The sequence below is a fragment of the Pithys albifrons genome, chromosome 3 (assembly GCF_047495875.1).
Source record: "Pithys albifrons albifrons isolate INPA30051 chromosome 3, PitAlb_v1, whole genome shotgun sequence".
NCBI classification, from domain to species: domain Eukaryota; kingdom Metazoa; phylum Chordata; class Aves; order Passeriformes; family Thamnophilidae; genus Pithys; species Pithys albifrons.
This window is the reverse complement of record NC_092460.1, coordinates 57422214-57435412: the sequence shown is the minus strand read 5'-3', so window position 1 is coordinate 57435412 and position 13199 is coordinate 57422214.

The following is a 13199-nucleotide window of genomic DNA, read 5'->3' as shown; positions in this document are numbered from 1 at the left end:
AAGCTGCTACATCATAAAATCATTAGAATAATATTAGATCCTGATATCCCTTTTCCACTGATTAATATCTTGTTAGGTGGTTCATTTCAATTACAGTAGGTGCCTGGACTTCAGGTAGATAAAGAAAATGTTAATATGACATTACAGTGGAAGTATTTATCTGTTATGAAACAAGCTTACTGTTTTATGTCACTTTGACTTTGAGAAAATATATCACATTATAACTGAAATTGTTCAGAGTACAATGGAGCATAAAAGAAAAACGATTCTGAACAAGGTACAGGCACAAGTTGACTTTCATGCTGCCTAAGGACAAAGGCTCAAGCAAAGTGTGGAACATCATCTTTATTGGTTTGTGTTTGCTGTCTGCAATCATCTGGAAGTCCTGGAAGGCTCATGGATTGCACTTGAGTGGACTAGATGTAGACAGCCTATGGGCTTAGGAAAGATGCAAAAAAGATATCTTCCCAAAACTTATTTATGTTATAGTAAGTTGCTGGCAGTGTCATAAAAGGAGAGATCACCTTGTGTTTTCTTATATTGAGAGTAACATTCAGGAAAATTTTTCCTGTTTTACTGTTTCATAATTGTTGTACTTCATGTATCAATCCCATTTTGCACATAAATATGTGAGCAAAAAAGGGCTGAGAGAGGAAAGGAACAGAACTGCGCAGCACTTATGTTATTTATAGGAGGCCAGGGTGAATTTCATATAATTTATTCTATTCAGGATAAAAATCAATATCTAACTCAAATTGATAAGAACTTGTCTATCTAGTGGACAAAAAAATCTTCATTTACTTCCACTGCACCCACAGTGATTTCCTACCCTGTTGCCTAAAGCTCATTCTTCACAGTTAATGATAAACATCATTGACTAAATGATGACTGCAGTTCCTCTGCTAGAATCACAAACGATCACTTATATTCCAGCCAGTGCTATTCTTCATTCAGTGATTCATTCAGCGTGCACTCTGGATTACCAAACGCTCTGCTTGATCAGTGGCTTCAGTCACCATCAGACTCGCTTAAGGTAAAGCCATAAACATTTTCCAAATAGATGTGGAACATCTAATAAACCTGAGTGTTATCCTTGAGCTTCAGTTAGTTGCTGCTTATTTACCATAAGGAAAAAAAAAAGGACTTTGACTTCTAGAATAGAATTTCAGGGATGATGTCATCCAGAACATCTGAAAAATGTGTCACCTCATGCCACTAATTGATTTAACCTTTAGTGCATTTCATTCTTAACAGGGAAAACAATTCCCTCTAACTGTATCCTAAGAGTATAGGAGAGATACTGATATCACTTACAGTATATTCTGGCAGACAAGGTTTCTTTTTCATCTTTGCTGTTTGAAGATACTAAGTGTAATGACACTGTATAAAAAATGGTGATCTCTTCTGTGTTAATTTCTGAAATTCTAGTTTGGTAATGCAAAAGGTGAATGACGGTGAACTTCTGAAACTTCAGTTAGTGGAAAACGTTGGCTTGATTTCTTGGTGAATAGGTGGCTGAGTTAAGTCCTGGAGTGTTAACCAAAATAGTTGTTAGTAATCTGAGAAAGTCTAAAGGTTGTTTGAAAGACTTGTGGGTTATTTTTTTTCAAAAATGAATTGGAGCAAGCTCTTAATGTGCTGTATGTTAGTCCTCCAAATAGTATAAAATGTCTGAAAATCCTGAAATACTGTTTGAAGCGTTTCTTGGGGCTATGGTTACAAAGCATCTATTTTAAAAGTTAATGCTAATCAAGGCTTAGTTATGAGTGAGCAAAAAATGTGCCTGAATAACAACTCAGTATATCTCCTTAATCTAGACAATTTGTGTCGTGCTTCCATTCCACTGAAAATATATCTCCTTGATTATTTTCTATTTTCTTGTAATCTAAGAAATAGTTTACCATAGAGACAATAAACTTTCCATTATAAATGTGATAGAAAGCATTTCAGTTCCAAATTTATTTATCTTCCTGGAAGTGCCAGGTTCACACCAGTGATGTAACAGAATATAAGGGCATGCTATGCAGCAGAATGGTAGTCGCTTGAAGAAGCCATGCACTGGCTGTGTAACCCCTTGAGCACAGCCCTGTGAGGCTGTGCCTACCTGCTTGGATTAAGCCTATGCACCAGAAAACCTGTACACTGTGTTTCTGTCTCAAGGAACTAATTAATGAAGGCTGAAGTAATTAATGATGAATGTAACAGAAGCACAGCACAGGTACTGAGGTTAACAAGTTTATTTTATTTCTCACCATCTGTACATCTCTGATATTAATTGGATAAGCTGCCAAATCAAGAATTGGGTAAGTATCATCCAAAATCTACAAGTCCTGCAATGTTCCAATTACATTTTTGGCAATGTGAAAGATGTGTAGTAAGTTATCAGTGTGTTTACTGAAGCAACAGTGTTGCAGGTAGCACTGAAAGATCCATTCCCTGGCAATAATTGTATCTTTATGACTCCCCATTATTAAGTAGGGATAATCTGAAGAACAGCAAAATAGCTGTGTTGGTTTAGTTCTGTCTAGGAGCTAATGTTATTCTTCTCAAAGTGAATATGAAAAAAACCCATTAGTAGATGAACTTTAGCATGACTTCAGTTCTTCCTCAAGTGTTGGTGGAAGGGGCTTAGGATACCTCAGGAAAAAATTAGCAATTCGGTGAACTAGGTTCAGAACCTTGAGGAAATGGAATCATTCTTATATCCACTTCTAAAAAAATAAAATCAAACCTTTCCTGTTATTTAAAATGAATTTCCCAAGAGCATCTGGACTTTCCAAATGTTTAGCATGTGGATGACTCACCAGCTTTATGCTAAGATAGCATACTGTTATTTCAAAACCAAAATATCAGCTTTGATATTTTTATATGTTGTACAGAGATCCATAGTCTTTCTCATTATTATATATATTATTCCAGCTTTTAAAAATCTAGAAAGAACCTTAGATTGAGTATTATGTTGATTTTGAATCTAGGACTGTCTCCTATAAAAAAGATTTTTCTCTGACAAACAATTTGGCAGAGGAATTGTATTTTTAAAACCTTTGTTTATCTTGCTTGAACAGATTCTCACATTAGGTGAATCGTACTTGTTACAAAGATTGAAATAGAAAGAAAAAAATTTTCCGGCTAGATTAGGACTTAGAATGGACCAAAGGATGTCATGAGCAGGGCCAATTAAGATAAGCTTTCCAGAACTTCTCTGTTCATTGGGTCTTGCTAGAAGGCAACTCTTCCATCACTGGTCAACAAAACTTAACTGCTCAGAAACATAACTTTTAGTGAGGTTGGGAGGGAAGGAAAAATTTAAAATACCTTTATATATATATATATATATATATATATATATATATATATATATAATTTTTTTCCTTTGTTTTGGAGAACTTTCACCAATATGAGTGGTTTGTAGAAGAGCTGGGACTTTGCTTTTTGGTACTCATACAAAAAGCAGAATAAAATACTCTCCTTAAAGAGTTTATATCTGCAGGCTTCATTTTGGCTTCTGTGACTGAATGTAATTTTCATGCATAAGGAATTATATATGCACAAGGAATATATACTAAAACTCTTAGTGTGGTCATGGAAGTTATGACATGGAATAAAATAAGCTAGGAATCTTCTTGAATGTCTAATACTAGGAAGGAGAAAGTAATATAAGCCAAGTAAGGGAAAGTACATTGCTGAGACACACTTATTGCTTGTGATAAATATACAAATATTAAACCTGTTATTTTTGTTACAGTGAAACATGGAGTTTCACATAAAGAAAAATAAAAAAATTAGCCCTGGAGGTTTCTAGATCTTCAACTAAGAGTGATCTTTTGGTTGGTGTAATAGAAAGAACAAGACTGAACTATCTTCTGCGACAGCATCTGGGAATCTTTAGGTAATTAATGTTAGACTGACTAGATAATCTCAGGATGAACAAGAAAATGGGTAACTGTGTTCGCAATTTAGTGCTCAGGTTATGTTATGAAGTGTGTGGATGTATATACAAAATTCCGAGATAATGATTTTCAATGTATGGAGACCTACATCACAAATGCAGGAATTCAGGTCTCTGTGTACATAAAATATGAAGCACTCGACTTACTATGCATTATTTTTCATGATAAATTGTGGTCTTTCTTTAGCCACACAGGCTCATTAATTTTACAGTTCTTTGGGTTCTCTCCAAATAGAAGGAAGGCCACTTTTTACTGTAGCTGTATTTGTATCTAGTATAGATATCAAATTATTTCTGACTTCTTTTATTTAGAGCCATGATTACAGCAGCAAGATCCAGGAATATAGAGCCTATCAAACAATTGTAATTATAATTTTTGTCCCATTCCCAGAAGACCTTGCTTTTATGCAACCAAATACAAGTATCTAGAGGCTTGAATAAAAGAAGCGTATGTAGAGAAGACCAAATTCCTCTCAAAAGGCTGCACCATTCACTGCCAGTCTCCCGTCAAAGTAAACTAGAAATACTTAGCTACACTTTATTGTGATGGATGGGCTGGACATGCAGATATAATAATTGTAACTTCATAATCCCTCTGTATGTTGTCACTGCTATTTTTCTATGTCTCTGTAAATGTTGTAGTTTATGCCCAGTTGGCAACTAATACCCGAACAGTCACTCACTCAGTGCCCTACCCAGTGACATGGGGGAGAGAATTAGGAGGGCAAAAGTGAGAAAAGTTGTGGGCTGGGATAAAGACAGTTTCATGTGACATAATGGGAACAAAATAATAATATTGATAATAGTAATAATAATAGTAATATACAAAACAAATGATGCACAATGGAATTGCTCACCACCTCTGTACTGATTTCCAGCCAGTTCTCAAGCAGTAGTGGCCCTCAGCCAGCTTTCATAGTGAGCATCACACCATGTGGTATGGAATAGCCCTTTGGCCATTTCAGGTCAGCTGTCCTGGTGGTGTCTCCTCCCAGCTTCTTGTTGACCTCCAGCCTTCTCACTGGCAGGGCATGAGAAACTGAAAAGTCCTTGACTTAGTATAAACACTACTTGCCAACAACTAAAATCGTCAATGTATTATCAACATTATTTTCATACTAAATCCACATCACCACACTATATTAACTTTAACTTTATTCCAGAACAAACTAGGGCAGTAAATAAGAGAATTGAATAAGAAAGGCACAATAGTCCCTCACCTGGGGAAGAGAGTGAATTTCTTGAGCCCTGAAAATCCCTTTGCCTTCTCTGGTTCTATGTCTGCTATCCATTGCAGGCCATTAGGTATACAGTTCCTTCTCAGTAGCTAATGAGACTTAAATAAACATACTGAGAGACAAACATGGCCTCTACAGTTTAATAAATGATGCTGATTCAGGTTTCGATTACACTAGTGTAAATCTGGAACATCACCACTGCGTACAGTTAAATTATCCTAGATTTATATGAAAGCTAAATTTAGCTCATAGATTTCATTGTTTTAACCAACCGGAATTTTATCATTGTGATTTAAGCCATTTTTAAACCCCAAATATAGAGATAGTTTAACAGATCAAGTTGTGTACCTATTTTTTTCATATCTCTTTGCATACTGCAACTCTAGTTTCGTTTTTGTATGTTTTTAAACTTTACTCTTCCAATAATCAAGGAACTGATAACATTGTACTGATAACTGATAACACTGAATATTATAATTAGAAGATCAGTGCTTCTTTTCTTAGAGAAAGCCCTTTAATTCTGTCCTTGAATTTTTGTATCTTTGGCTGCAAGTAATGTGCAGCCTAAGGTTTTAAGTACAGTTTGACATCTGATTCAGGATTAAAATGAAGTGATTTGATGGATGGAAGAAGTACAATGCATCTTAAACTAATCAGGGGAGCAAAGTACTGTTTTGTTCTATAAAGCAAGTAAAACCAGATATACAATAATGTATGATACAATAATATATGATGATCACATCACCAGTGTTATAATAAACAATTTGTTCAGAATCTGCCAAAAACCAAAGGTGAGTCAATGGAAAAAAACATTAAGAGAGGAGACACTGTGAGTGAGCTCACAGGCAATACAGACCTTTGAGTGCAGCAGCATTCTAACACAATCTTCCCTTTAGGTTGAAATACTAGTAAATGAAGACACTGTACAGAAATTGAGTAGCCTTCTTTTAGACTATTCTTAGCTTAGACAGAGTATGACTACCAATAATTATATAAACAGGAAAATGTCTATGTATTTTAATTCTAAGATGGAGATACCAAACATGCATGAAATGTCATGATTTTAATCTTGTTTGAAGCTGATTCAGTTTAGTAGTGTTTCTGGAATGTGCTCAAATTTGGTGAAAAAGGGCAATATGAATTGATGTAGTAAAGGTATGAATGAGCAGGAATCTTGGATTGTAGGGGTCTTGAGAACATAAAATATGAAGGTAATGTAAGCTGACTTTGGGTTAAATGCAATTGTCAATCTTGATGAAGCTAAGCCACCAACCTTCAGAGTGCTGAGGACAGGAATCCATACATCTCATAATAGTTACCCATATCTTCTTGTTATAATAAGAAAAAGTGTGTAGGAAGGGGGAGGGGGAAAAAGATATAAAAACTTGTGCAACAGAAGCCATTTAAAAGACAAGATTTGCCAACTATCGTTGCCATAGTTACCTTGCATTATAATTATAGGAGAAAGAGCTGTGGTGGACTTATTTAACCATGTGTGGGATGTATTGGTGATTGGATGATGACCCCAGTTCTATGAAATAAAGACGAGATGTAGCCTCTCCCAACACATCAGGCTCATGAAAATGAATTATCAAGCTCTTTAAAAATGTCAGCATATCAGTGCAATAATGATGGATTGTTTATTTCAAGATATCTGGTCACATTTCCTAGAGATGTACAACTGAATATTTCTTATGAACAGGAAAAAAAATTAGCTGAATGATTTAGCATTATTTTTCAAACCCAGTAAGTCAAGAAAGAAGATACACACTTCTATTGAAGAATTAAGGTACACTGACAAGTGTAGATTAACTATGATAATTGAACAGAAGTCTGCTTGTTAAAATTATCTATGTAAGACTCCATGGTTCTTTGTTCTTCCTGTTCGTACACTGATTATTCCTGAAACATGCATGCCCTCTTCCTATATCTCATCACTTTGTTTTTGTGAGGGGGGTTTGTTTGTTTGTTTGTTTTTTATGTTGAGTGAAAAAAAAAAGAATCAAGGGGTTTTCAGAATAAACCTAACACTGTAGAAGAGCATGCATTCTCCAGATGTTTTTCCTTGCAAATCATACTGGCCCAGACCTGGTGGGGGGCTCAGAAGATACAAAAGTTCTGGCATTGCCATACCCTGTTACATCTAAACTTGTCTTTGGATTCTTGTGCCTGGTACAAGCTATGGACTACTTGCAGATTGTTTGCATTGCCATAGTTCTAACATTTATCCTGGGGACACTGACTTACAGAACTGCACAAGGCAAAGACTAACTTGTGCCTAGGAACTGCTACTCAGAGAAACTCAAAGAGGTAAGAAATTTGAACTTTCTGTATGCCCTGGGAAGAATTTGCAGGATCAAGTCTTTAAACCTTCATAATGTTGGCTCCTCAAGTTGATCTTTTTTGCCCCTTGGGAAGTTTCCTGCTACATATCATTAGGAAAACACAACAGCTGAGTAAAATATAAAACCATACCTAGATGAGAGAGGGATTGTTTTGTAGACTGATGGGTTTTGAGTCACAGATGCGTTGACCTTTTCAGATGATAAGATATATTTACATTGTGGTCAAAAAACATCTTGCTAAAAGCTGTCCAATTTGGACCTGTAAACTTCATCATGGCAGCTCAAGCTAGCTGCCCTTGTATTTGTCTACTTCTGGGGCAGATTTTGCAGCCTTTGAGCTGGTGGCTATTTCTTCAACCACTAAGATCAGGATGTGAAATAAATCTTAAAATTACACTAGGTGTGATGGCAAGAGTGGGAATGCATCCTTTCAACTATAAACATAAAACATTCTGTGCCATGTTATGACTCATGTTTGACTTTCTGTTAGTTTGGCATTTTTTATGGCAACACCACAATTTATTTTAATCAATGTCCTTGTTTACTACAACTTCTTCTTGAGAAAAATCAACCTGCCTGTTCTCCAGTTTTTCTGGAGTGACTACTCCTACTATCACTCCAATCATGACAATAGCTGTGAAGCAAGAAGACACTCTATTAGTGCTCATTATAAAGAGAGGAACTATATGATTTACATAAGATTTAATAGGACTATCCAGGCATTGAACACTAACCACATTCTGCTTGATTTGTTTTTAGACTCTCATCATGGCTCCAGGGAGGAGTTATCACAGAACCAACAGTTCTGCCATCTCCCTGTTCTGAGTTTCTGTTTTATTCTGTTATAATTCTAGGCTGGTCCCAAATTTTATTTAGTTCTGCTCTAAAGATGCCCTGAAATATGAACAAAAAATCCCTATTATGAGACACTTTCCTTTTTAATTCACTACATTTTTACATGTCAGGAAAAGTCTGATAAACACTTAATCTATTTCATTTTTCCATTTCAATTTAATTATTTTCTGCTCTGCCACTGACCCAGAAATATTTATTTATTTTTTTTATACCATTGTTTAGGTAGTTCTACTTTTAGGCCTGATTCTTAAGGTAGTATAAACTGCAGTAACTCTTGTTTGTGCTGAACTCTGGCCACACAACATATATTGATAATCTGATCTGTAATTTGCATGTTCTCTATGTACTGAACACTCACTTATCCTACACCTAGAATGAAATACAGATGTGGGAAGAAAATGAAGAGTCTGTCAATTTTTTTATTGTGGAAAACATTTTTTATTCTACTCAGTGATATGTCTAAGAAACCTGTAAATCTGAAGAGTACGTTTCAAGTCAGCATTTTAATCTTTTTTCTTTGTGATGAAGGAATTAGTCATAAAGGTGGAATACCTTATGGCAGTGAAAAAGTATATTGATGGAAATTATTTTTATGGGTCTCACATTGTCTCCATAAAGTGATTAAATCAATTCAGAGAAGCAATCCATGGCAACCTCACTATACTTCCCCAATTCTATTCTTTACAGAGTGACATTAATTGCCTTGAGAGATTAACTAAAGACTGGAAAGATCCAAATATTCCATACTTGCTGTTATGATCATGGAGTCTACAGAACCTTTGAAGTCATCTGATAGATACTATTTCTGCAATCTTCTGCAAAGCTTAACAGACTAAATATGCACAAAACACCTGTTAGTTAATTTTCATTAAGGGAGACTGTAGCTTTTGATTGATGCTCCACATTCATGAATGACTAAATTGAAGTCAATTAAACCTTTTCTTCAGGTATCAACCATGATGGAGGGTGGGGGAACATTTCTTTTCACAGTTTGAGTAGCCTCCATTTTACTCAACCGAAGTGGTTAAGTATCACAGATTCTTCTGTGCTAAGTGTAAGGCTGTTAAGATGTAACTGCAGCTTGTCTTCATTTTGAAGTGAGTTTTCCTTTTATATCCATACCAGTAATGAACATGAATAATTTATTATCACTGCAAAGCCAGATGCTAAATTGTTTCACAAGCAAATAGTTTGCTTATGCAAGTGAGATAATAGGCTCCTAAACTCTGCACATATTAATATTGCCTAATATTAACATACTAACACAGAGTAAATGTTGTGTTTGCAGCCATATGGACATGTGGAGACATATGCATAAAATACCTTGCTGATACAGTTCTGGTCCAAAAACTCATACTGAAAAAATCAGCCTCACTGAGCTCTCTGGTTTAAAGAATCAGAATGTTAATTTGTTTGTTTGTTTGTTTGTTTGTTTGTTTAAAATAAGAATATTTTTAAAATTCATGTTCAGCATTTAATTCAGCTGTATAGTGGGTGAGAAATGAATAGCAGTTCATTGTTCTGCTTTAGGGAATTAGTATTAAACAAGAATTTGCAAGTCTAGAATCTTAAATTTGAAACTTTTCTGTGGGGATGATAGTGTCCAGTTGCAATTATCTAAGGATAAAACATTCCTTGAGGTGAGCCACTGTCAGATATCCGGCACCTGGAATCACAGTAAGATTTGAATCTTTTCTACAGTTTTTCTTCTTCTATTTTACTCCTACATCTGCAATTTTGAATATTCAAACACAAGCTGAGAGAGGGAGTACATTATTTTGGGCTACTGGTATTTAGTTTGAAATTGTCAGTCAGCCTACAATCAGTGTACAGTGAAGAACAAATACTGCCCCAATCTGAAAAAGAGCTGTTGGTATAAAATTAATCTATAGAGAATAATCATAAATTAAATGTTAATAGTTTACAGTTTGTGTATTAAATTTTAAGTTGTGCTGACCTCCTCACAGGGAGTAAGCAGAAGTACGCATGGAGCACAAGTGAAAATGACTTCCTACAAACTCATTTTTCTTACAGTTTTATCAAGGTCAGTAGCAACTTCCCTGCAGTGTATTTTAAAAAAATGTGATTTTGTTTTGTCTTCTCTGTATCCTTCACACAGCTGGATTTAGACTTAACACTTCAAAGCTGCTGCTCACATGAAACAGGAACAACTGCACATGCTCAGTCTGCTGTCAACTAAATAAACTCGACCTTCAGAAACTGCTCAAAGAAAACTGGAAAAATTCACATGGATCCAGTAGCTCTGTGTTAACATCTCCTCTGAAAGAAATATACATGAAAATGTATGGGATACCTCCAAATAAATAAATAAATAAATAAATAAATTTTTCCCAAAACACTGTTATACAAAGAACAGTTATACCTAAACTTGGGAATTAAAAATTGAAGAGCAATGTCATTGTCAAGTTGTTGAGAAATGAGTAGATTATTATATTCTCTATTTTAACAAGTAAAGGGAATTTTTCAGAAGAAAGGTTAGATGTCAGTGATTTCAGCTAAGCTAACAGCTGAAATTTGGCCTGAGAAATGTCTGTCTGGTGCCATGTTGATGTGCTGGCCACCTGTTTGGTTGGTTATATTCCACTGTGGTGGAATGGCTTGTAAGAATTCTTGCTGAACCACTGAGAGGTAAATGGAATGCTTTGAAACTGGAACTATATAGAAAGATTTCCATAAAACACATTTCTTTTGAGAAAAGGGTTTGCTAAGAGAACAACTCATATCCAGTGTGAATTTCTATTCAGAAAGAGAGAAAAGGTCAATAGAGAACTTCTTGGCGTCTCAGGGTGCTGCAACATCGTTTTTGCCTGGCTACTGTTCTGACAGATCCTGGAAGAACACAGTACACTGAATATTTCCTGGCTTGTTTTTAAAAACTGGGTTATATTTTTTAAGCTAATTTAGGAGAAAACAATCCTGAAAACATTGCTCTCTCATTTTTTTTCCCGATTCTTGTTGGATTGATAATGTTGCTGTTCTTTAATTTTCTGTAAGGAACTTACTTAAAATCATGATTGAAGCATATGTTTGTTATAGATATGTGAAACAAAAAATTCTCATGAATGTTTTTGAATATGCAGTGTTTCTTCTTTCAAAAATAAGCTTAATTTTGACTTCTATTCAGGATGATAGACTTTTTTATTTGCATGTTAAAAGTAATAAAATGCCTTAATACTTAATGATCCCCAAACTATTTTGTTCAGAAAATACAATTTGCTAGAATTTACCAAATTATTTTTTGTTGTGTTGGCAAATCAAATTATTCCATTGTAGTTAGTAAAAATCAGACAAAGTTGTAACATCAATGTGAAAAGCTCAAGCAGACCTTTTGAGGGCAATGAGTAGTTACTACACAGCTTGATATGCACCATCTTTGTTATGAAGAAAATACAGCCAGCTATGCAATGAACTCTGCCAGAAGCAAACTCTGAAAATCTAAACAAAAGCCCTTTACAGAAGAGAAGTCATTGTTAATGATAAAGGTAGAGCAGGGCTATCATTACTAGTATAACTGAGGGGTGGTCTCTTGATTTATGTGCTATAGTGTGAAACTATGGAAGTTCTGCTTTCAGAGGGTGTTTCATGAAGGTTAATTTCTTGTGTGGATCCTTTTCTTCAATTATTATTGGACATGTGCCCAAGTCAAGATTGCATTTGGGCAGGTTTAGCTCCTTGTAGAATATTCTGTGAACATATATTAATAAGAAGAAATCCACTTATTTCTAGCTACTCAGATTCTTGTTTTTGTCCTGGCATCCATAACCAAACCAGCTGAATATTGAAATAGCTATATATTTAATGTCAAACTTTTACTTTGTCTTGTTTTTAAGATTTTCATTTTTTAGCTTTTCAGTATAATTTTAAGTGATAACATAGAACCTTTTTATGGGTTTGATATTAATGTAGATACATGCTGTTTCTAGTCATGTAAAGTCAACTTGGGAAAGTAGTCATTAAATTTTCACTGAAAGTCTATCTGGACTTCCAAACTTGATCTTGCAGAACAGCTTAGTATGTAAATCTTCTGTTAGTCTTATTTCAACACTTTGATATACATTGAAATCACAAGTCACTTATGTCTCCAAGCTACCACCAACTGAATTATGTGTCAATATAATCATGCTAGATCAACCATACTCTGTTGATACAAATACAGGATTACCTTAAATACTGAACCAAATCACTTTATTTCCACTTACTGCTCATCTCACAATTTTATTTACTTTTGTCTTCTGCAGAGTGGAGGGACACTAAGCTACTCTGTTGGTTTTGAAACCATTTTGAGTGGCACATTGTTTCTCAGTGCTAAGTTACATGAAAGAAATAAATTGATATAATTCTTTTCAGTCTTACTTCTTGATAGTCCTACACTACAGGGGACGGTACACATTGTCCACAGTTTTTGAAGTTAATAATTTTTATGTAGCTTTCTGTACTTTGAAGGAAAGGATCATTCCCATTTCTAATTACATTTTAACATTATCCTCTCACTAAGATTATGCCACTTTTTACTGTTAGGCTTTGACCTGCTTAACAGCCATAAGATTTGGTACTATACAGTGGAGCTTCAACACCACTGATACTAAGAGGTGGAAAATACACCCTTACATATTTGCAAATGCAGTCTTTTATATAGCAGTGGGAAGTGCCTGAAAATGTCAGAAACAGAAATCTATCCTGAATTAAAATGAATATATAAAAAAAATCTGAAAACACAGAAAATGTTTATTTGCCTGTTGACTCCAAGGCATCAGTTCAGACAAAGGGCAGGAAAGCAATGTCTATTTGCTG